Source organism: Ipomoea nil, unplaced genomic scaffold (assembly GCF_001879475.1).
Source record: "Ipomoea nil cultivar Tokyo-kokei standard unplaced genomic scaffold, Asagao_1.1 scaffold1310, whole genome shotgun sequence".
Lineage (NCBI taxonomy): Eukaryota > Viridiplantae > Streptophyta > Magnoliopsida > Solanales > Convolvulaceae > Ipomoea > Ipomoea nil.
This window is the reverse complement of record NW_017617738.1, coordinates 1,907,212-1,930,646: the sequence shown is the minus strand read 5'-3', so window position 1 is coordinate 1,930,646 and position 23,435 is coordinate 1,907,212. Positions and strand designations below refer to the sequence as shown.

General features: G+C 39.5%; 1 long non-coding RNA gene across 1 annotated transcript; it reads left to right on the top strand.

Moving 5' to 3' along the window:
• The first annotated feature begins 6,877 nt into the window (after positions 1 to 6,877).
• Positions 6,878 to 23,013, top strand: LOC109185046. The gene is made up of 4 exons (XR_002054924.1): positions 6,878 to 6,888; positions 12,100 to 12,104; positions 17,546 to 17,551; positions 22,888 to 23,013. It is a non-coding gene; the product is annotated as an uncharacterized LOC109185046 (long non-coding RNA).
• Positions 23,014 to 23,435: the final 422 nt, after the last annotated feature.

Sequence of the window (23,435 nt, the reverse complement as noted above, 5' to 3'; positions counted from 1 at the left end):
TGGGTGGAGATTTGCCTAAGGGACTTGGGAGGAGGTTTCCTAAGGGGTTAGTTCTGAGCTTAAGTTTTGGAGAAAACTTGGAGGGAAAGAAATAGAATTATAGGAACATGGGTTCTAGCTTGGAAAATTCTAGACTCATGAATGGCTATAAATAAGGCAACATCCTTCATCAGATTATCCCATCCCATTCTTTCTCATCTCATACGAAATATACAGAGAGTATAGCAAAATTCTGTAGAGAAAAATAGAGAGTTATATTTGTAATTCCTATTTTTTATCCTTTTGCCAACACAGAAAAAAAAATCTTCTTCAATTTTCTTTGCTCTGTGTATGATTTATTTTAAATCTTACACTAGAATTTATTCTCAATATTTCCAGTTCAAGTTGCTATTGTAAATTTGGTGTTGTGAACCAGTTTCGATCCTAACAAGAGAACATTGTCTTCGACCCACTGTCGAATATAACCACACACTTGTTGGTTCTCAAAGTCCCACTGCTCGTCTGACATATTTTCTGGCTTAGCACTTGAAAACACAGGTAGATGCAATTTCTTCACAAACAGGAGATCCTTCATCTTGGCCTTCCAAATGTGAAAATTTCTACCATTCAAGCGCACCATATTAATCGTATTTGCCTCCATGTCAAATGTACCCGATCAACAACCAGGGCTCTGATACCACTTTGTTAATGAGACGAATGCCAAGAGCCTTTGGGATAAGCTTGAGACCCTGTATGCTTCCAAAACAGGCAATAACAAGCTGTTCTTGTTGAAGCAGTTGATGAATTTAAGATACAGGGAAGGTACGTTGATCAATGATCATGTTAATGATTTCCAGGGTGTTCTTGATCAGTTCTCAAGCATGGGCATCACATTTGAGGATGAGGTACTTGGTCTCTGGTTGCTTAACACTCTACCTGATTCTTGGGAAACATTTCGGGTTTCTTTGACAAATTCTGCTCCCAACCGTGTTGTGACCATGGAGTATGTCAAGAGTGGTATCTTGAATGAAGAAGCAAGAAGAAGATCTCAAGACACCTCCATTTCTCATTCCGAGATTTTTGTTACAGAAGATAGGGGGAGAAACAAGCAACAGGGTCAGAAGGGTAGAGATGTTAAATGTCACTATTGTGGCAGGAAAGGACATATCAAGAAACATTGCTTCAAGTTGAAAAGAGACAAGGAGAAGATGATGATAATGTCACCGGGAACCAAGTTGCAATAGTTGGAGGAGATTTACTTGTCGTGTGCGATGAGACTGCCAACAATGTTGCTTGCCATGAGACAACTTGGATTGTGGATTCAGGTGCAGCCTACCGTGTTACACCAAGGAAGGAATTCTTTGCTTCATATACTCCAGGTGATTTTGGAGAGCTAAGAATGGGTGATGATGGTCAGGTGAAGGTGATTGGTACCAGTACAGTTTGTCTTGAGACCAGCAATGGCACAAAGCTGGTACTTAAAAATGTAAAGCATGCACCGGGTATCAGACTGAATCTTATTTCTACTGGAAATCTTGATGATGATGGTTTCTGCTGTTTCTTTGGTGATGGACAGTGGAAAATTGCTAAAGGCTCACTGGTTGTTGCACGAGGTAACAAGTTTTCTAACTTGTACTCTTTGCAAGGCTCTATTTCTGGTGGTTCAGTGAATATGGCAACAAAGGAATGTGCATCAGAGTTGATACATTCTGATGTGTGTGGACCAATGGAAGTAAGGTCACTTGAGGTTTGTTGCTGTATCTCCGTGGCGGCGATATCCTCCACATAGTCGGGAGGGGGAGATTTGTTGGGTTGGGGCTTCCCTCCTATGTGGTAAATAGCTCATTTTGGACCAAGCCTATTCCACTGCAATATTTGTTAGCTTGATGAAAAAGTTTGCTGACAATTATTTGGGTTGGAGAATGGGTTATTGGGTAGAAGTTAAAGAGTGGATGTTGGGATGAAGTTGTTGGGCAGAAGTTTGCTTGGGATGAACTTGGGAAGAGATTTCCTAAGGGAACTTGGGAAGAGGTTTCCTAAGGTTTATGGGAGGAGATTTCCTAAGGATTATGGGAAGAGGTTTCCAAAGGTTTATGGGAGGAGATTTCGTAAGGTTTGTGGGAGGAAGTTGAGGAATTAATTAGCTTTCTTCATTTCCCAAGGTGGTTGCCTGCATCTATAAAAGGATGGAGAATTCATTGTTTCTTCACCACTACACCACTACATCAGACACTTCTACACATTACACATTTATTCCTTTTCTTTTCGGCAGAAGCAGTAGGCCAAAAAGAAAGAAAAATTCAGTTTTTCTTTCTTTCTCTTTTCACGACCATATGCAGCAGTTGAAGGAGCAACATCTATTTCTTCTTCTTTTTGTGCTACTTTATCGTGGGTTTGCCTAGCTTCTTTGGTGGCACGGCGGCGGCGTTTGTCGGCAGGTTTTGTCGCACGTCTGATGAATTTGCCGTGAGTTTGTCGGAGATCTTTGGGGTACTTTTCTTCATCAAATATTTGTAGAGGTCAGTGTTTGTTCCAGGCATCATCGTTTTGGGTAAGCTCGTAATATTTGTATTCTTTTCACCTTGTTCGTGGTGACTGAATATTTTGAGTACGAGTTGGTACCCCTTTTAAGATTGTGAACGTGATATATTGTATTTGGCCTAGTTGTTGTATTTGATGATTTTTAGGGTGTTTGGCTCGGGTAGTAGCCAGCAACTTTGTACCCAAGATTTGTTATAGTAGAATATTGTGTTGGTGGTGGTCCGTGGTTTTTCCCCGTGGTTTTGGGGTTTTCCACGTAAATCTTGTGTCCCTTGTGTCAGATATTTATTTTGGCTGGTTTGCACCATCTCGTATTTGCGCTCTTGTCGGTCCTTTGATTTTATTTGTCACAGGTGGTGGGATTTTTCCCAACAAAGCGCGTGTGGAACTTGAATCCGAGAAACGGATCAAGTGTTTGAGGTCGGACAATGGAGGAGAATATACTAGTGATGAATTTGGTAAATTCTGTTTGCAAGAAGGTATCAAACGACAGTTCATGGTGGCGTATACTCCACAACAAAATGGAGTGGCAGAGCGGATGAACAGAACCTTGTTGGAAAGAACAAGGGCAATGTTGAGGACTGCAAATTGTTGGTCCCAAAAGAGGTAAGGTGAAAGTCTAGAGAGGGGGGGGGGGGGGGGGGGGGAATAGACTTTCAAACTTTTTTTTTTAATTCCTTTTTATTTTATTTTTATTCATATATTTTTTGTGTGTCTTTTTGGCTACGAAACTTTTGATCTTTTTATATACGTAGAGATTTTTCATTTTGTAGGAGAGAGAGACAGAGAGAAAATATAGATAGCTAGAAGCACAAAATAACCATAATTTTATTCATCTCCTTCTTAGGGAGAAGGAGAGAGAGAGAGAGATAACATAACATTTGTTCAACAAGCAGAGAAACCAGTACTCATGCAATCTTCTGAGTCATAGCCTCCTGGCAGTGAAGGAGCATATCCTGGTCCTGAGTCACCACTGGACTCACTTTCCTCGAACATTGACCCGTTTGAGCTTGAAGATGAATAGGTTTGATTAAAAAACCTAGTAAAGTCCACTCGAGGACGGATGAACGGGTTGAGTGGCATCTGCTGAGGAGGCGGTGGAGGAGCAGGGATTTCTTGTGGCAGTGGTGCAAGAACTGGCAGACTTGGTGGAAACTTCGGGAGAGGCTCTGGTGGAGGAGGAGGTTGATAGAGCCCATCAAAACCGAAACCGGAAGGAGGTAGAACCGGTCCAAAAGTCAGTTGTTTTAAATACTGGAGATATTCTGAATTGCTCATATTCAGAATTTCAGCATACATATCAGGTTGAACAACTGGAGAGAACTTCATGAATGGAGGCTCAGACCCTTCCATTCGGTCTTGTTCTGCCAATGGTTTCTTGGCACCATCATCTTCTTCATAGATAAAGCCCGGTTCACGCTGTGGTGATTCTGCAACTGCTTGAATTTGTGGCGACTCATTTTCTTGCTCCCTTTCATCAGATATTAACACCAGAGGGTTGCTTGGTGTTTCTCCTGCCATCTTTCGTCCGTCCGTGCGTGTTGCCCTTCGGGGTTGTGTGAGAACTTTCTCCCAGGTTCTCTGCCTTTGCTTCCTTATCTCGTTTTCCTAAGACTCGCTGGACACCATCTTGCACCTGCAAAAATTCAAACAACAAAATCTTCCACAACAGGTATGTCTCGGCTGTCTCCCAATATATAGGGCGGTCAGGAGTGTAATCGGTTCACTTGCCGATGGAGAGTTAATTCTTCTTGCCGTCGTTTAGAGTTTACGGATGTGATGGATAGCGGCAAGACTTCTCATTGGCTAAGATGGCGGTGGATCGGAAGAGATTTGATGGGCAACGGTCTAGAGGGGAGAGTTTAATGAGGGGTTAGGTTTTAATTGCTCTGTGGGAGACGATTGATATTATTAAGCTGAGAGAAGGTATGGGGTGCCGATTTGAGAGAGAGAGAATCGGTTAGGAAGGGTGTTGATATAGGAGAGGATTATGGGGGGAGGTTTAGGTTGGGTAGGAGTTTATGGGTGGAGGTTTGATGTCCAATTAAACTCTAATTTTCCTCCTTTATCTCCTGATTTCCTTCTTCAGATTCGTGTACCACAAACATAATATCACTCAAACATCTCGTTAGTAGCAAAAATTACTCCACAAATAATTAATCACACATACCAATTATACTAAACTCATACACGGTAATTTCCAATCAAAAATTAAACACATTTTGGAAACTAACAAAATTAACACACATATTCCTAAATTATAATTAGAAACAACTTTATATAAAAAACACATTAATCAGATTCCAAAAAAAATTTAGAAACTAACAAAAATATTAACTTCTAGATTTCTAAAACATTTTATGGCAAATTATATCACATATACTGCATATATACGAAACACATATACAAATAACACTTTAAATCACATTTTGCGCATAACACATATATATATATATATATTATTAAACAAACATGGTAAATCATTTTTAGAGCTAATTGTTCATGCAAACAAGTTAGTTAATTTACAGAAACATGAACACATACTCCAAACTGATTAACACGTTAAAACATGCAATTTTAAACAAATTAACAAATAAATCACGATTTTCACATTTCATCAAATTAATTTGCATGGCATATGATTTCACGTTAAATAATACATGCAAATACACAAATAAGATCCTAACACATATTGCAATTTTATCACATAAAAATTTCGAGTAAAAACAAACATATAAACACATAAAACAATTTATTCATATAAAACAATTTATTTTGAGCACAAGTATCAATTTAAATAGAGAGATTAAGTTCAGTGATACTTAGCTCATTTCGATCATTCCCAACTCGTGCCTTAAGGTAGAAAATCTCGTTTCGCATAAAGGCTTCGTGAGAATATCAGCAACTTGGTTTTCTGTAGGGATATATTCGATCTTCAGATTTTTCTTTTCAACGTGATCCCTTATAAAATGATGTCGAATGTCGATATGTTTGGTTCTTGAGTGAAGCACCGGATTGTGAGTGATAGCGATTGCACTAGTATTATCACAATAAATACTAACGTCATCACAATTAATTCCGTAATCCTTCAATTGTTGCTTCATCCATAAAATTTGCGCACAACAGCTTCCTGCAGCAATATATTCGGCATCGGCGGTACTAGTTGCGATGGAATTTTGCTTTTTGCTGAACCAAGAAACAAGCCTTCCCCCCAAGAACTGGCATGTCCCGGAAGTGCTTTTTCTGTCTATTTTGCAACCTGCAAAATCCGCATCTGAAAAACCCGTTAGAGTAAAATCTGTACCTTTTGGATACCACAATCCAACATTGATTGTGCCTTTGAAATATTGTATGATCTTCTTTGTTGCGGTGAGGTGGCTTTCTTTTGGATTTGCTTGGAATCTTGCACACACGCCCACAGCATAAGAAATGTCCGGCCTACTTGCAGTAAGATATAGAAGTGAACCAATCATTCCTCTATATTTTGTTTGATCGACATCCTTTCCATCTTCATCTTTGTCTAGCCTTATTGATGTGCTCATTGGAATTTTGATCGATGATTTTCCATCAAGGCCAAACTTCTTTATCAAGTCGCGGGTGTACTTTGCTTGATTGATGAATACTCCTTCTTTCAGTTGTTTCACTTGTAAGCCCAAGAAGTAATTCAATTCACCCATCATGCTCATTTCGAATTTATTCTGCATAAGCTTCGAAAATTTCTCACACAAAGAATTGTTAGTGCTTCCAAAAATAATATCATCAACATATATTTGCACTAATACAATATGATCACCATCTTGAATTCTAAATAGAGTTTTGTCAACAAGGCCTTTGGTGAATCCACAGCTTATCAAGAACATTGACAAAGTATCATACCAAGCTCTAGGTGCTTGTTTCAACCCATACAATGCCTTTTTAAGTTTGTAGACTTTATCACCTTCGCCTTTTACCTCAAAACCTGGGGGTTGTTCGACATAAACTTCTTCTTCGAGTAGACCATTCAAGAATGCACTTTTCACGTCCATTTGATAAACGGTGAAATCTTTGTGTGCGGCGTAGGCTAGGAAAATTCTGATTGCTTCGAGTCGGGCCACCGGTGCAAAAGTTTCATCAAAATCTATTCCTTCTTCTTGAGAGTATCCTTTTGCAACGAGCCTTGCTTTATTCCTAACAATCACGCCTTCTTCGTTTGCTTTGTTCCGGAAGACCCATTTGGTTCCTACAACATTGTGATTCGCCGGTCTTGGAACAAGTTCCCAAACATCATTTCTTTTGAATTGATCGAGCTCTTCTTGCATAGCGTTTATCCAATCCGGATCATTGAGAGCTTCGTCGATTTCTTTTGGTTCAATCTGAGATAGATAACACGTGAACAATGCTTCCATGGTAGACGATCTTGTTTTCACGCCTTCATGGATATTCCCAATAATTAATTCTGGAGGGTGATTTTTGAGCCATCTTAAATCTGGTTCAAATGGGTGCATGGTACTGGGTGGATCCATTTGTTGTGAACTGCCAGTGTTGGTTTGAATTTCATTGTTTAATTCTTCTTGAAATTGATTACCAACTTCACATGCAACTTGATCACAAACTGGAACCCGTACTGCATCCCCATTCCCACGTGAGGCATCACTCCCAAAATTATTATTAAAAGAATTTCCAACTTCTTCTAGATGAGGGATGGGATTTTCTAGAGAATTAATTTCCAACTCATCCATTCCCTGCAAAACATCATCTTCACACGTATCATTAGTATTACAAAAATCAAATTGACACTTGTTACCATTTTATACAATTTCTTCGTCCAGTGCATCATTTTTGATCTATGATTTTTCATCAAATACCACGTGTATTGATTCTTCAACCACCATTGATCTTTTATTCAAAACTCTGAATGCCTTGCTGGTAGCTGAATATCCTAGAAAAATTCCTTCATCTGCACGCTCATCAAAAGCTTTTAGATGCAATTTATCATTAATATGAATAAAACATTTGCATCCAAAAATATGAAAATAACCAATATTTGGTTTTCTCCCTTTATATAGCTCATATGGCGTCTTCTTGTACTGCTTATGGATCATGCTTCGATTTTGCGTGTAACAAGCAGTGTTGATAGCTTCCGCCCAATATCGTTTCGGGAGACCGGCAGCACTTATCATCACTCGTGCGGCTTCTTTGAGCGTCCGGTTTCTTCTTTCGGCAACACCGTTTTGTTGCGGTGTTCTTGCGGCAGATAATTGATGAGAAATTCCATGTGAATTGCAAAAAGCTTGTATAACTCCATTCACGAACTCGGTTCCGCGATCCGTTCGTATTTTTGATATTTGCAATTCTTTCTCATTTTGTAGTTGCTTCAACAGCTTCGGTAGAACTTGCTCAACTTCATTTTTCTTCTTGAGAAACACGGTCCAAGTGTACCTAGAAAAATCATCAACAACAACGAGAGTATATTTCTTACCACTTACACTTATTGGATCAACCGGTCCAAATAAGTCCATATGTAGTAAGCTTAGCGGTCTTGACGTTGACTCGTGTGTCTTTGATTTGAATGATGATTTGATTTGCTTTCCGCGTTGGCATGCATCACACACTTGGTCCTTCTTGAAGATAATATCTGGCAAGCCTTCTACTAGATTTTTCTTTGCAAGCTGATTGATGGTCTTGAAGTTTAAGTGGTTGAGCTTTCTGTGTCATTCCCATTTAGCTTCATTTGAATTTCTGGTCATTAAGCACACTGATTCTTTGCTAGTGCTCCAATCAACAACATACATATTCTTTCGTCTTTTTCCAGAAAGAACAATCTCATTTGTGAGCTCATTTTTTATTAGGCAATTATCTTTAGAAAATTCTACAAGATAGCCTTTATCACAAAATTGACTAGTGCTCAACAAATTAAATTTTAAGCCTTCAACGAAAGACACATCTTCAATCTTCAAGCCATTTTTCTTGATCGTGCCAAATCCCTTTGTAATTCCATAATTTTGATTTCCTCCGAATATAACTTTTGGTCCATCGATTTCTTTGAAATTCACTAGATATGATTTATTTCTAGTCATGTGACGTGAGCAACCACTATCGATGTACCAAACATCCTGCAAAAAAAGATTAATTAACTTTAGGTACCCATACTTGCTTGGGTCCTTTACTGTTAGTGATTTTTGGTAACCAAACCCACCTTGATCTTATTGAATTAAGATGAGGCGATTTGTAACTATTAGAGACACGATAATCATAACTCACATTAGAAAATATTTTTGGCGCCGGGTTTTGAAAATTATTTTTATATTTTGGCACCTGGGAAGAGAATGGTTGCTTTGGTCTATAAAAAATATTACATCTATTGCACAACCAATCTTTTTGAGTGGGATGAAATTTCCCAACTTTATTTCTAGAAAAGCTTCCCTCTTTTCTATGAAATCTTTTTGCACTTGACTCTTTGGCATATCTTTGCTTGTAGAATTTTTGTTGCTTTGCCGTATAATTAAATTGTTTCGGCCTTTCAACATTCAATTTTGCTTTTGTTTGATAGCCAAGTCCTTGTCTCATTGTGCTATTCTGACTTTTAACAAATTTTACCACTTGAACATTATTATTTAAAGTTGTAGTAGAATTAGTCAGATTTTGAGGGGTTTGAGAACATGTGGAGTCATAACCAATTCCGGTTCTATCTCCTGATGGCTTTTGCATGCTCACCATTTTATCTATTATTTTAGACGAATTAGTGAACGTAGCAATAGTAGCTCTAAGATTATGTTCTCTAACCTCTCTAGCTTTACACTCTTTTTGAAGATGAATATTTTCATTTTTCAATTTACTCACTTCAAGTACAGCATCTTGCAATTTTTTATTCGTTTCTTCTTTTTCAAGAAATAAAATATTATTGCGCTTCTTGAGTTGAGGATGAGTGAGCATAATCTCTTGACATTCTCTCATTAGATAGTCAATTGATTCACGAGAAAAAGAAGAATTAACAGAATTGAAAGAATTAGATGTTACCTCTTCTTCCTCTGCTTCAAGAGCCATAAGACAATCTTCACTTGTACTCAACTCAATTGACTTGCATACTAGCGTCGTATCATCATCCGAACATGAACTTTCATCGCTTGATGATGAATCCTCTGAATCATCATTTTCGTTTGGTTCGTTGCTAACGAGAGCTTTTCTTTTGTCGCGCTTGAACCTTTTGCTTTAGGATTTGTTCGGCGTAGATTCAACATTTTTGCCTTGATACTTGCTAACGATCGGATATGGACAATTTATTTTAAAATGTCCGGGTTTGCGGCAATTGTAGCATAAATCCTTATTTTCTTCGACTTTTTCTTCTTGTGTTATGCGAGAGATGAATTTTCCACGAGCAGAATTTTTGTTGTCTCCTTTTCGCATAAACCTTTTAAATCTTTTAACAAAAAGAGCAAACTGTTCGTCAGTCATAAAATCAACATTATTTTCTACTGACCTGGAGGTTGACGGTTGTTCGGCCATTAGAGCAGCATTTCGAGCTTCATGAACATCATCATCTTTGGCCTTCATTTCGAACTCATATGCTTTTAGATCACTAAATAATTTGTCTGTTGACAACATTCTTAGATCTCGGTGATCGCGCATAGCCGTAACCTTCATATCCCATGCAGATGGCAAGCCTCGTAGGATTTTGAGATTAATTTCTTTTTGGCTAATATTTTTGCCAAGATCACTAATCTCTCCAAGAACTTTGATCATTCGAGCTTCCATGTCTGCAATACTTTCATTTGAGAGCATTTTGAAATCTTCAAACTTCTTCATGGCGATTGTGAGCTTATTGTCTTTTTCTTGTTCATCTCCTTCGCCAATCTTGATGAGAGTTTCCCATATTTCTTTGGCAGTGGCACACTTTCGGATCTTCGGAAATATTGTATCATCAACGGCTTTGAATAGAATATCCTTGGCAATATTGTCAAGATTATTCCGCGTTCTATCGTCCGATGTCCATTCCGGTTTAGGCTTTTGTACGTACTGTAGAGCATCCGGGGATAGGACAAACGCCGTATTGACTTTTAATATTTTGATAGGACCAGTGGAAATAACTTCCCACATTTCATCGTGTAAAGCCGATAAGTGTACCTGCATACGAACTTTCCAATCATCAAATTTATCAAGTGAGAATAATAGATTTTGAGCTAAATCTTTCTTCATCATCATCACGAGAGATATGAAAGATTAATCCAATTCACACACTTTGTAGAATGGATCTGTCTAGCAGTCAGAAACGGTTGACCCAGTTAGGCACGTGCTTAGATAGCAAATTGGCCTAAATAGACAACCTGGCTCTGATACCAATTGTTGGTCCCAAAAGAGGTAAGGTGAAAGTCTAGAGGGGGGGTGAATAGACTTTCAAACTTTTTCGCACAGCACAACAATTGCTAAGCCAGAGATAAACCAAAACTCTTAACTAGATTGTTAGAGTATGGTGCACAGCGGAAATAAATAAACCTAAAGTGTGTGTGAGATTGTGTGAGCAGTATATCTCGTGTAGAGCAAATATGTAAAGAGCAGTAAGTAAAGAAAGCAGTAAAGAACACAAGACAATTATAGTGGTTCGCGAGGTGGTGTAATCCTCCTACTCCACTTGCTCTTATCTCCAAGAGCAATTCACTATATCCACCACTTCTTGGTTCCGAGATACAATGAATTTCCGTGATCTAGTGCTTTGATCACAAAGCTCGCACTAATCACGCCCAGTGACACCACACTGCTGCTTCGGGTTTCACGTCGCCGCGCTACTATCCCAGGATTTCACGACTCCGCGTTACTTTCCCCCCGTCTTCCACACTCCGGTAGAAATGTATCCCGTGATCTGGTGCTTTGATCACCAAGCCCACACCAATCACGCCCAGTGCCTCCGACACTGCTGCTTCGGATCTCACAGCTCCGTGTGATAATCTAGGATTTCACAGCTCCGTGCTACTTTCCTCCCTTCTCTTATTTTGCCCCAAAACAAGTGTTGTCTTGCTTCCAACTTCTGAGACTCTGTAGATAATCTTCAATGATGCGCAGGTCTCTTTGATGAAGATTAACACTCTGGAATGATTTCTCTTGATAGCTCTGAGTGTTTTCTCTCTTTGAATATATCAAGTAAAGCACTTGATATTTTTGCTCTGCTTTGCTCTGTTTAAGAACTCTCAGAATATTTTCTTTCAAGCTCTCTGAGTTCTTTTTCTTTTCACACTTCTCACTTGAAGATTTTCGGTATGCTCTGTACCAAATGAGATTTTTGCTCTATGCTCTTTCAAGCTTAATTGCTCTATTCGATCTCTTTGGTGAGTTTCGAATTTTCTGCTCTCTTGTTCGTGTGTTCCCCATCTTCAAGTCTTCATATCTTCATCATTTTATAGCTGGTAATGAGAATCTGTCCGTTGGAAAGAGACGCTCTCATTTTTGAAATCTTGTATCTTTTGTCAGAGATCTTATCTTATCTTCTGCAAAAATGTCAGAAAGAGATAAGCTAGCCGTTGATGGAGTTTCATCTCCACGTAAATGAGCTCCCAAACTTCATCTGATATTCCTCTGGTTTAACGTTGAGTGGGAATATCTGGGTCTCAGTTTTGGTGTAGAATGGCTTCTCTGATTAGCTCTGAAGTGGTCCTTGTATCTTTGGGATTTTAAAAATATTCATTAATTTAATCCCATACTAGTTAAACTAGTATTTTTCCTTGTGAGAATATATTTACTGTAAGTTCATCTTCATCTTCTTCATTCTCACGTCTGGGTGTTCTCAGACTTCAAACTGGCTTTGAACTTCCACCCAATTTGAATTTCTCCTTTGTAATTGACACCCAATTTGAATTGGCTTGTAATTGGCACCCAATTTGAATTTCTCCATTGTAATTGTTTCTCCATTGTAATTGGCTCCCAATTGACTTTGACTTGCAATTGGCTCCCAAACTGTTCCTGGTGCTTTCAATTGCTTCCCAATTTGAATTGTTTTGAATTGGCTTGTAATTGGCACCCAATTGGCTTGTAATTAGCACCCAATTTGAACCCAATTTGAATTGGCTTGTAATTGGCACCCAATTTGAATTTCTCCATTGTAATTGGCTCCCAATTGACTTTGACTTGCAATTGGCTACTCCCAATTGACTTTGACTTGCAATTGGATCCCAAACTGGCTCCCAATTGACTTTGACTTGCAATTGGCTCCCAAACTGTTCCTGGTGCTTTCAACTGTTCCTGGTGCTTTCAATTGTTTCCCAATTTGAATTGTTGACTTTGACTCCCAAACTGTTCCTGTGCTTTCAATTGCTTCCCAATTTGAATTGTTGACTTTGACTTCGAAATTGGTGCTTTCAATTGCTTCCCAATTTGAATTGCTTGGTAGTTTCCACCGCCTGTCCAGGGTTGAGCCCTGGGATTTGACGGCGGACTTAAAAAGCCACCTACAGACGCTTTACGCCCAATCATTCCGGATAACGCTTGCATCCTCAAGATAATTAGTTCACTTAGGGAATTGGGGAAATAAACAACTATGCCATATACGACCTAGAGTAATAGCAAAAAAAAAGTACGTTGATATTCAAAAGGAAATAAATATAAAGGACCTTTTTCCTAAAATTGATTTTCCTTCACTTAATATCATACTTCTTATCAATGAATATTTGCTTTATCTTTCTATTGGTTAGCCCATCTCATTATTCTTATTAACTCCTTATTCAAAATCAAAACAATTTAAAAAAGAATTCTTCCCAAGAAGTCTTGTGGTATATGTTTACGACGCGTGATTCAATTAAATAAACTGAACGGGGAATCACGCTCCCAAACTGTTCCTGGTGCTTTCAACTGTTCCTGGTGCTTTCAATTGCTTCCCAATTTGAATTGTTGCTTTCAATTGCTTCCCAATTTGAATTGTTGACTTTGACTCCCAAACTGTTCCTGTGCTTTCAATTGCTTCCCAATTTGAATTGTTGACTTTGACTTCGAAATTGGTGCTTTCAATTGCTTCCCAATTTGAATTGTTGACTTCGAAATTGGTGCTTTCAATTGCTTCCCAATTTGAATTGTTGACTTTGACTTGGTGCTTTCAATTGCTTCCCAATTTGAATTGTTGACTTTGACTCCCAAACTGTTGCTTCCCAATTTGAATTGTTGCTTCCCAATTTGAATTGTTGACTTTAACTTCGAAATTGGTGCTTTCAATTGCTTCCCAATTTGAATTGTTGACTTTGACTCCCAAACTGTTCCTGTGCTTTCAATTGCTTCCCAATTTTGAATTGTTGACTTTGACTTCTTTGACTTCGAAATTGGCTCAAACTGTTCCTGTGCTTTCAATTGCTTCCCAATTTTGAATTGTTGACTTTGACTTCGAAATTGGCTCCCAGACTTCTCCTGTGCTTTCAATTGCTTCCCAATTGGACTTTGACTTCGAAATTGGCTCCCAGACTTCTCCTGTGCTTTCAATTGCTTCCCAATTTGAATTGTTGACTTTGACTTCAAAATTGGCTCCCAGACTTCTCCTGGTAGATTAATTTAATTTGGCTTCTCAAAGTTTACCTTGTAAAATTATTGATGATAAGTTTCGAACTTGAGCTATTTCACATAACATATCAAGCACCATCCACTTCGTCCATACAGCTTTTGATTAAATCTCCAATCACATTTGATGTACTCCTTTCTTTACATAGATGCTTGATCTCCAAGTCAATTTCATGCATTCTTCCAATATTAATTTTCTTCACGAAAATTCTTCTGGGATATCTTCTTTGAGTAGCATTGACTTGAATTATTGTATCATTCATCTTCTTCTTCAATTTGTCATTTTCTCCAGACAAATTCTTGATTTTAGGCTTTATATCTTCTTCTTCTATTTTCATACATCTTCCTCTGTTTTTCTCTTTTTTAATTTAAATAATTTCCCGATCACGGTCTAAGACTCTACTAGACCTATAAATAAAATTGGGGGATCTACAAATACAAATTTGGCATATCAAAATCATTACACTTTATTCCTAACAGTTTCAAAGTTGAGACCTGCTACAAACTCCTCTACTTTAGTTGCCTCTATGGTCACCAATTCAGGCGCGAAACGAGCTAGCGAAGGGATTTTTTTGTGGTATTCCCCCACTGTAGTTATCCATGTTTCAGGCGGAGGGATTCCACGTACAGGGTTGTCTTTGTATGGGCGGGGTCAAAACATCCCCATAACCGAGCCTTCAGGGTTTCCCAGCTGAATCCCAGTTCTTGCCTATAGGTAGGTCCCTCGTGAACCCATCAAAGATCAGCCTTATGTCTGAAGTAGAAGGAGGCTAGTTCCACATGGCGTCCTTCCGGGCATTCTACTACTTCAAAGATCTGGTTGAACGTTCGGATCCATTCTTCGAGGGTCGTAGGATCTTCTTCCTCTGTGAAGATAGGTGGGCGATGGCTCGAGACTTGGCGAGCCACGTCTAGGTTGCCGTTCGAGGGTGGTCGGTTGTTGTTTAGTAAGGATGGCTTTGCTTATCGTCTGGGCGCCCTGGGTCCACTGTTGTAGGTTTTTAGGTTAACGACTTTTGGGTAGGAGGCTCGGGGGTTCTCGACTAGTTCTTTGTTGGCGTAATTTCGGCGTTTACAGGATCAGCACTGATCGTAATGGTAAGTTAGGGATTTGCATCCTTACCTTGATACGACAATTATGGGGGATTCTTTAAATTAAGTGCATAATAGAGTGAGGGGAAAGTTTAGGCATGTAATGATAGGTAAACCCACAATCTCACCGCACGTCCTAAGTTTCCTAAATCCTATGTTCCTAAATACCTAGAGTTCAAGCTTAATGTCCTAAAGTCTTGTCTTAAGAGTCTTATCCTATGGTCAAACTTAGGCTCTGATACCATCTGTAACACCACTAAAATTTGAAACTTTGAATTCTTATGAAATAAAGCTAGAACTATCACTAAATCACAAAACATAGCGTACTAAACATAAGTGTTTGGGGTGCTATGCCACATCTGAGCTGGAGAACTCAGATGCACAGGCAAAACTATCTAATCATCCTCAAACCAATGTCATTACATCATCATGGCACGTAGGCCGAAAGGGAAACTAGCTAACTAAGCCTCGGTCCCTTAGCATGCTCCGGAGCTACTCATCTGTGCCTAAAAGCCAAATATATCTGTTCAGCGAATAATGCTGGTAACCCACTCCAACGCGTTAAAATACAATATGGGTATATATATATATATATATATATATATATATATATATATATATATATATATATATATATATAGGAAAACCGTTTTGAAGCCGGAAGATATATACTTAGGAGACTCTAGCTTTAAAACCGAGAATAGACTCAACAGTTAAGGATAAGCACATTTATCAGTTATAATCATGCATATAAAGGTACTAGCATACACCCTAAGGTCACAAGATTATTTCACATCATTCGTATCATTATTCAATCATTATCTCAACACATAAGCACACTTTGGTGGTACCGCAGGACCAATCGCATGCCCATACATGAGGGTCAGCGCATATAGCGCTAACACGGCCCCGAAGCACCCTGCCTCGTATCGCAGCACGAAGGGGTTGATCACTACCAACTGATGAACCGCAGCTCATCATAACGTTTGATCGCTACCAAACGGTGGACCGCAGCCCAAAAAGTGTATTTCTGATCGCAACCAGATTATGAACCGCAGCTCATTTATAACGTTTGATCGCAACCAAACGGTGGACCGCAGCCCTATATAATATTTATATACCTGACCGATCGCAACCGGCCTGGTTAACAGCCGATGGTTCTCAACCCATCCAACTACCCGTATAGCCAATTTGATCGCAACCAAATTGGGGTATCATGCACACATAACACATAGCAAGAACATGCAACCCACATTAGCTTATTGGGAAGGGGGAAAACGTATAAATAAAACTTATGCGTGGTCATCCACATACTAGGAATATTCCTAAGGGGTTCATACATCTTTCACCTAGGCCAACGGGATACTAATTCAACTAGCATGCAATACACAAGACTCTTTTACCCTACGAATAGTACCCGAAACATCAAACTAGACTCAAGCACGACAAACGAGGTCCGTTGGGACAACACGGGGAACGGGGAAACATCAAACGGGAAAAACCATCATCCGCACTGGGAAAAACCAGCGGGTGGAGGACCACCCGTCGGCTGCCCTCTTCTGGGCAGCGGGTGCCCGACGGGTAATCGCCTGCCCGCCGGCTGCCCGCTGCCAGCGACACCAAATGGGGCAGCGGGTAGGTGGCGGGTTCCCCTACCCCCACTGACTCTTTTGTAATATTTTATTCCCGGGATCTTTCGTGGAACCCGAAACTATGTCCAGACACATTTAAACTCAAACGACAACACCACGTAATCAAGCAACGGTTAAAACCAAGAATCACGTTACATACATCCTAACATGACTTCTAGACATAAACAAGACTCAATACCCGAACATAAGAAATCTCACCCGAATATACCAAGAATATCACAATATGAAATCCATGATTTATCCTAGGGCTCTAATCACATTTAAATCACAAGATCATAACTTTATCTTTAAAATCAAGAACATCAAGAATATCAAGATCAACAGACAATTATCAAGATTCCCTCCTAATCATCAAGATTATCATGATCAACACATAAGATCATCTCATAAATGTCAAGATTATATCATAATCGTCATAAAAGCTTTATCAAGTCACAAGCATAGAATTGCATATCAATGGAGCCAAAGAAGAAGATTATAGCAAGGAAAATAGGTTTTGTTGAGACATGGGTTACCTCTTAGCCTTAATTAATCCTCCCTTGGCTATTAAGGTTCTTCCCTAAGATTTCCATCCGATTGATCTCCCTAGGCTTGGTGGTGGGGAATCCCTTGGGAATACTTTCGTGTAATATAAATATGGGTGGTAAGGGTCCTAATGCTTTCTAATCCCCTATTTATAGCATCAGGAATCCTAATCATAATCTGAATAGTAAAGGCCTACATTCTTTAATCCTAATAGATAAATAGGTCCGGGATTCCTAATTAGAATCAACTAGTAAGAGGTTTACTCTCTTTATTCCCAATAGGCTTAAGACTCTAGTTTAGGAAAGGGTCCATGGTCCATGGTGGACCACATTAATTAATTATATGGAATCATAACCAAATTAAATCCTTTTTAATTACTATTACTGGAATTAATTAAATAATTAATCCGGGATTGAAGGTCGTAACACGAGGTGTAACACCCCGAAATTTTTAAACTTTTTAAGACTTATATAATAAAGGTGAGTTCTCATTAAATAACAAAATCAAACATAAGAGTGCGGGGTGCTATGCCACATCTGAGCTGGAGAACTCAGATGCACAGGCTAACTAACTAAAATCCTCAATACAAATGTCAATACATAATCATGGCACGCAGGCCGAAAGAGAAACTAACTAATCTACGCTCCGGATCTCTAGCGCGCTCCGGATCTCTAGCGCGCTCCGGCGACTACTCATCTGTCCCTGAAAGCCAAATATATCTGTTCAGCGAATGATGCCGGTAACCCACTCCAACGCGTTGAAATACAATATAGGTATATATATATATATATATATATATATATATATATATATATATATATATATATATATATATATATATATATATATATATATATATACGAAAACCATTTTGAAGCAGGAAGATATATACTTAGGGAACTCTATCTTTAAAATCAGGGATAGACTCAGCAAGTAGGGGTAAGCACAGACAATCATGATAAATAGTTATATAGAAACAACATCATAAAGAACATGCATCTAAGGTCACAAATCACTTTCAAACCAATCATATCATCACCCAATCATCATTCGTGTCACACAAACACACTGTGATGGTGCCACGGGACCAATCGCATGCCCCGAACATGAGGGTTAGTGCATATAGCACTAACACGGCCCCGCAGCATGAAGGGAGTTGATCGCAACCAACCCTATAGACCGCTGATGAACTCAGCGGCGGATCACAGTCCTACACACCGCTGACACGCTCAGTCGGTGGACCGTGATCCACTTTACAAGGGGGGACTTACGATCCTACACACCGTTGACGAGCGCAGTCGGTGGACCGTAGCGGATCAGGCCCTACACACCGTTGAGGGACTCAGTCGGTGGGCGATGATCCTCGGAGACTACGACCCTACACACCGCTGGCCCATCACTCGGTGGATCGCTGCCAGCCGTAGCCCTACACACCGCCTGATTACTCAGGTCGGTGGACTACAGCCTTCGTCGGGCTTATGGGCCCTACACACCGCCTGGCGCGTCCAGGTCGGTGGGTCACAGCAACCGAGGCCCATGTGGACCGCAGCCCAAGAAGTGAATCACTGACCGCAGCCAGGAGGATGAACCGCAGCTCATAAGTAACCAATCAATGGACCGCAGCCCTATATAATATTTATATACCTGACCGATCGCAACCGGCCTGTTTAACAGTTGGGATGGTTCTCAACCCATCCAACTGCCCGTATAGCCAATTTGATCGCAACCAAATTGGGGAATCATGCATCCCATCACACATAGTAGCACATAATAGCACATTGGGAAGGGGAGACACATAAATAAGCTTACGTGTGATCATTCACATACTAAGAATAGTCCTAAGGGGTTCATACGACTTCCACCTAGGCCAACGGGTTACCGATTCAACTAACATGCAATTCCTAGACTCTTTTATCCTACGAACGGTACCCGAGACATCAAACTAGACTCAAGCACGACAAACAGGGTCCGTTGGGACACCACGGGGAATGGGGAACATCAAACGGGGAAGCCAAAGACCCGGGGTGGGTGACAAACCAGCGGGTAGTCGGTGGGTGGAGGGCCACCCGCCGGCGACAGCTTTCGGGCAGCGGGTGCCCGGCGGGCAGACGACTGCCCGCTGCCTGGCGGTCTCACTTTGGGCAGCGGGTAGGTGGTGGCTACCCCTACCCCCACCTACCCCCCACTGACTCTTTTATCAAATATGCGTCCCGGGATCCTTCGTGGAACCCGAAACCATGCTTAGACACTTTTAAACGCAATTAACGACACCACATGGGTATTTAATGGATCGAGAGCAAGAATCATATTGAACACATCCTAACATGACTTCTAGACACGAACAACACCCAAACATGAAAATTCCCACCCAAATATAAATCAAGAACATCACAATATCAATTCCCAATCCAACCTAGGGCTCTAATCCCACCCAAATCATCAAAATCATATTTTATTTTCATTATCAAGAACCATCAAGATTTATCAAGAATCATCACATAAATATCAAGAACCTCTTTTTAACATCAAGATCATCAATATCCCTCATAAAATCATCACGTCAATCAATCAAGATTATATCACAAATATCATAAAGAAATTCATCAAGACACAAGTATATAGAGGGAGCCAAAGAAGAAGATCATAGCAAGGAAAATAGGTTTTGTTGAGACATAGGTTACCTCTTAGCCTTAATTAATCCTCCCTTGGCTATTAAGGTTCTTCCCTAAAATTTTCATCCGATTGACCTCCCTAGGCTTGGTGGTGGGGAATTCTTGTGGGTGATATCTATTGTGGTGTGACTTCTAGGTGTCTCCTTTGTCCTTATATATATATATATATATATATATATATATATATATATATATATATATATATATATATATATATATATATATATATATATATATATAGGAGTCCTAATTAGGGTCTGAATGGTATGGGTTTACTAATTTTATTCCTTATAGTGCTAAGGGCTTGGTTTAGGGATAAGGGTCCATGGTCCATGGTGGACCATATTAATTAATTAAAGGGAATCCTAATCATAATCTGAATAGTAAAGGCCTACTTTCTTCATTCCTAAGAGATAGTTAGGTCTATGACTCTTAATTACAATCTGATTAGTAAAAAGGTTTACTCTCTTTATTCCTAATAGGTTTAAGACTCTAGGCAAGGGTCCACGATCCATGGTGGACCACATTTATTAATTAAAGGGAATCCTAGCCAAATTAAATCCCTTTTAATTATTATTAACAGAATTAATTAAATAATTAATCCGGGATTGAAGGCCGTAACACGGGGTGTTACACCTTGATCACTGGTTGGACTCCACCAACTATACAGAATGCTGATGGATCTTCAACGATGAAACCCGATGGCAGATTGGACTGAGGATGAGATAAACAAATAAGATATCAACAATAAGGCATTAAATTCCATTGTATGATCTCTGCATGAATAAGTATTTACTCTTGTTACGGGGGTAAAGGAAGAAAAACGGGCTTGGGAGATCTTGCTAACAAGATATGAAGGTACTGATGATGTCAAACAATCGAAGCTATAGAAGATTCTTTCTGAATTTGAAGCTCTAAGAATGAATGAAGATGAAAACATATCGAATTTTCATAGGCGTGTCTAGGACTTGATGAATAGGGCATCTATTCTTGGTGAACCATTTACTGAAGTAAGAGTTGTTAAGAAAGTTCTTCGATTTTTACCCAAACGATTTCGCATGAAAGTGACTGTAATACAAGAGAATTCAGGCTGGGAAAAGAAGTGTTGGTGAACTAATGGGTAGTCTACACGCGTATGAATTACAAGTGTTAGCAGATGATAACCGTTGTTCGGTTTAAAAAAGAAAATCAATGGCTTTCATTACAGAAGCTGATCAAGAATCTAACACTGAGGACATAGATGATGAATCCCTCGCGTTACTCACGAAGAATATCAAGGAAATCTTGAAGGGATTCAATCGAAGAGGGCAAGGAGAATCTAATCAGAATCAATCCAAGGGAGGAAACTCCTTCAATCAGAAGTCTGGTTCGACATCTTCAAACACAAAGTCTAGTCAATCATCTCGATCAGGACAATCTAAGAATACTTCGAACAGTACAGGTAAAACCCTAAATCGATCAGTGCAATGCCGTGAATGCGAGGGATTTGGTCATATTCAATCAGAATGTACAACATACCTAAAAAGAAAAAGTTCATGTCTGCTTAAACCTTGAGTGATGACGAAGAGGAAAGCGCAGATCAGGTGTCTAATGAAAATACTGGGAATTTTGTTGCATTCTTCACTGCAACAGAAGCTCACTCAGAGTGTGATGAGGACGATGAAGCCTACATATCTTTAGATGATTTTGAAGATAGACATACTCAGTTAGAACACGAGTTTGCCAAATATGTTGCTAGCTAGGAGCAATTGGTGAAAGTCAACAAAAATCTGAATGAAGATCTTAGAAAGCGCGAGGAATAGCTGAAGAAACTGAATGCTGATTTGGTTATGAAAGATGATCTTATTGCTCAGATCAGATCTAGAGAAGGAAAGCTACTAAAGGAACTGGAAGACTTGAAGAAAAACATCAAGATGATGGATAATACATCAACTCTGGATAAAATTTTAGATTATAGCAGAAAGTCTAACAGTAGAACTAGTCTTGGATTTGAAGGGGGACAGTCATCCGACTCTGCACCTGTGTTCGTGAAAGGTACTACGTTTGATGCTATTGTTACTCCATCTGTTCAGCAATCCCTACATTCTAAGTATAAAGGAAGATACATCCGAACTAGAAAGTATGTTCCTACTTGCCATTACTATCAGACAAGGGGTCACACTAGACCGGAATCTTACTGCTTTTATAGAGATCAAAGAGAGGAGAAGTATCGCATGGAGAATATTACTCCCTTCAAAAGACAAGTCTGGGTCAGAAAGTTCGAAGTATTGTGCTACCCCCTACTATTGTGATGTCTGCTGCAATGACTGGGACAAGGTAGTACTTTGACAGTGGTTGCTCCTAACATATGACTACAAACTCAAAGTATCTAATCCCTATGCAACCTAGCAGTGGATCAGTAACATCCAGTGATGGTCAACGAGGCAAGATCATTGAAAAAGGCACATTGAATGTTCCTGGCTTACCTCATCTAGATGATGTTCTACTAGTGAATGGATTACGAGCAAATCTCATAAGTATCAGTCAGTTGTGTGACCAGAACTGGGATGTCACAGGTTAGTGATAAAGCAAACCATGTTGTTATGGAAGGTACTCGATCATCTTATAATTGTTATATTTTATCTAATGATACTACTTGTCATAGGTCCAAATCTGAAGAATCAAAACTTGAGCATCGATGGTTGGGCCATATGAACTATCAGGATATGGACAAGTTAATCAAATTGGAGGCTATCTGAGGCATACCAAAGCTAAAAATTGATCATGATGAAATATGTGGTGCTTGTGCTATTGGAAAACAAACAAGAGCCCCTCATAAAGCAGTAAAGTCAATCACCACTAAGCGATGTCTGGAACTGGTTCACATAGATCTGATGGGTCCGACTCAAACAAAGAGTATTGGTAGTAAGAAATATATAGAGTAAATGTCAGCCAAGGTCCTCCGAGTTTGGTGGTTCCGCCACCTTTAGTCCTAAACTTTCAAATCGATCATTTGTGATCCTCCAAGGTTCGAAATCGACCCGTCATAGTCCTTCCGTTAAGATATTCCATCTTATCCGTGAAAATTAAGGGTAAAATAGTCTTTTTATTACAACCCCAGCCAAAACAATTCATTTTCCTCATAAATTAGCTCTAATCAATTTCTTCGTACCTTCTTCCTCCCATTTCTCCCGCCGCGACCAGTGTTGTTCCGAAGGGTCCAACTCTTTCTCGGAGGGCCCAACTCTTTCCCGGATGCAATAAAATGAACAGTTTTGGCAAGAGTTGCAATAAAAAGACTATTTTGCCCCTAAATTCACAGGTGAGACGGGATATCTTAACGGAAGGACTACGGCAGGTTGATTTCTAAACTCGGAGGATCACGGATGATCAATATGAAAGTTTAGGACTAAAGGTGGCGAAACCACCAAACTCGGAGGACCTTGGCTGGTATTTACTCAAATATATATTTGCATGTGTTGATGATTAC